The sequence below is a fragment of the Rattus norvegicus genome, chromosome 11 (assembly GCF_021556685.1).
Source record: "Rattus norvegicus strain SHRSP/BbbUtx chromosome 11, alternate assembly SHRSP_T2T, whole genome shotgun sequence".
Taxonomy (NCBI): Eukaryota; Metazoa; Chordata; class Mammalia; order Rodentia; family Muridae; genus Rattus; species Rattus norvegicus.
In genome coordinates this window covers 61,717,718-61,720,168 of record NC_141544.1, presented here as the reverse complement: position 1 = coordinate 61,720,168, position 2,451 = coordinate 61,717,718, and the positions used below count along the sequence as shown (strand labels likewise).

General features: G+C 40.8%; 1 pseudogene; it reads left to right on the top strand.

The window, feature by feature from the left end:
- The first annotated feature begins 554 nt into the window (after positions 1-554).
- Positions 555-1,963, top strand: LOC148002583 (clusterin-associated protein 1 pseudogene; annotated as a pseudogene).
- The last annotated feature ends 488 nt before the right edge of the window (positions 1,964-2,451 follow it).

Genomic DNA, 2,451 nt, shown 5'->3' with positions numbered 1-2,451 from the left:
CTTACTTTCTTCCTATTCTTAAAAGCTATTTTATGGAAGATGCTCCCTTAGAGAACTGCCTCACAGTTAAAATGCTATGTAAAATATAGAATGCAATAAACATTAAATATATTCACTATACCTTCTTTTAGATAACTTTTGTTTCCAGTACCAGCACATTAAACTTCTATCACGCTATTATTTGAGAATTATACTATCTTCCTATTTGGAAAATACCACAAATTTGTATGACACACACACTTTAGTATTTAATAGACTATTTGTAAGTTGTTTATCTCATTCCCTTTGGAGAAACACTTGTTACTTTAATGCTGTGGTTTTGTTGTTTCCGTTAGACTATTAGTGTAATTGATTAGCAGAATCATGGCTGTGGAAAACCATATAGCTTAATGGAACTTGAGAAGACCAGGAATTAAAAATTGTCCTGACTTTACACTTCCATTATTTTCAGTCTTGTACACTTTTTCCTTTGGGAAATAGTGTAGGTACAATGTTTGTATTGGGGATGTGAAACTGTGAAACTGGTAATGTGTACATTTATGTTTTAGGTAAAACAAAGATACAGTCTCAGAGTTAGATTCAAATGTCAACCTGATACATCTGTTCAGAAAGAACCCCAGTTAAAAAACTGCCTTCATAGTGGACTCTTGCCTCAGAGTGGCACGTCTTTCTGCGACCTCCACAATTTCACAGAGATGATGAGAGCCTTGGGATACCCATGCCTTATTTTTATGGAGAATTTCCACCCAACTTTGGGTTTGTCTCTGAAGTGCTTCTGTGACTTGTGAAAAGGTATGAGGCGCAGACCAACATCCCTTCTGACACTGAGACTGAACAAGCCTGAGTTTTCTTCCTTAAGGCAATTACCCAGTTCATGGCCACAAAGGCACATATAAAACTCAATACCAAGAAACTCTATCAAGCAGACTGGTATGCGGTGAAAGAGCTGCTGCTGATCACATCCATTCTGTATAATGCTATGAAGACCAAAGGGATGGAGAGCTCCAACATCGGAGAAGAAAACATCAGCACATTCAAGTTTGATCTTGGCTCCAAGATTGCAGATTTGAAAGCAGCCAGACAACTTGCTTCTGAATTCACTGCCAAGGGAGCTTTTCTGTATGAGTTGCTGGGCAAAGGGGTTGAGCTGAGAGAACTGAGAACAGAAGCCATTGCTACATCTCTAGGAATAAACGAGACTGAAAAGGTGATGAGAATTGCATTAAAATGTATTTTGGCACAGGTTCAGAAGACTAAAGACCTGCTCAATAATGTGGCCTCTGATGAAGCAAACTTACAAGCCAAAATTGAAAAGAGAAAAATTAGAACTGGAAAGAAATTGGAAGCTATTGCAGACCCTGCAGAGAGTCAGGACAGCCTTTATGGATGAGTATGAGAAGGTTGAGGAAGAGCTGCAAAAGCAATATGAAATCTATCTAGAGAAGTTTCGGAACCTGGCTTACCTGGAACAGCAGCTTGAGGACCATCACAGGATGGAAAAGGAGAGGTTTGAGGAAGCTGAGAATACTCTCCGCCTGATGCAGAATAAGCTAAAGGAAGAGGAGAAGCGACTGCTCAAGAGTGGAAGCAGTGACAACACAGACATAGACAACCCAGAGGATCATGAATCAGACAGCGAGCTGGAGGACAGACGGCTGTTTAAGCCTCAGACAGCAGTGGAGGTGCTCATGCAAGGAAGGTCGGGCAAAAGCATCGTGAGCACAATGTAAGGTGGAGACTCCGATGAAGATGAAGACTCAGAGGACAGTGAAATTGACATGGGAGGAGGAGGAGGAGGAGGAGGAGGAGGAGGAGGAGGGAGGAAAGAGGAGGAGATGGAGAAGAAGGAAGAAGGAAGAAGAAGAAGAAAAGAAGGAGAAGAGAAGAAGAAGAAGAAGAAGAAGAAGAAGAAGAAGAAGAAGAAAAGAAGAAGAGAAGAAGAAGAAAAGAAGAAGAAGAAGAAGAAGAAGAAGAAGAAGAAGAAGAAGAAGAAGAAGAAGAAGAGGAAGAAGAAGAAGAAAAAGAGGAAGAAGAAGAAGAAGAGGAAGAAGAAGAAGAAAAAGAGGAAGAAGAAGAAGAAAAAGAAAAAGAAGAAGAGAAGAAGAAGAAAAGAAGAAGAAGAGGAAGAAGAAGAAGAAAAGAAGGAGAAAAGAAGAAGAAGAGGAGGAGGAGGAGGAGGAGGAGGAGGAGGAGGAGGAGGAGGAGGAGGAGGAGGAAGAAACAAAAAACAAATTGCCTTCACTCCACTGGAGAATTGCAATCTCTCAGGAATATTTTTTGATTCTTCAATGTTGTAGTAGTACTCAGTCAACTGTGGCTGGCACATCCCTAGGCAGGTGGATCAAGCTGTATTACAAAGGGAGCTGACTCAACCAGAGGAGGCAAGCCAGTAAACATCATTCTTTTCTGTTCTCTACTCGAGTTTCTACCTCTGGGTTTCTTCTTTGGTTA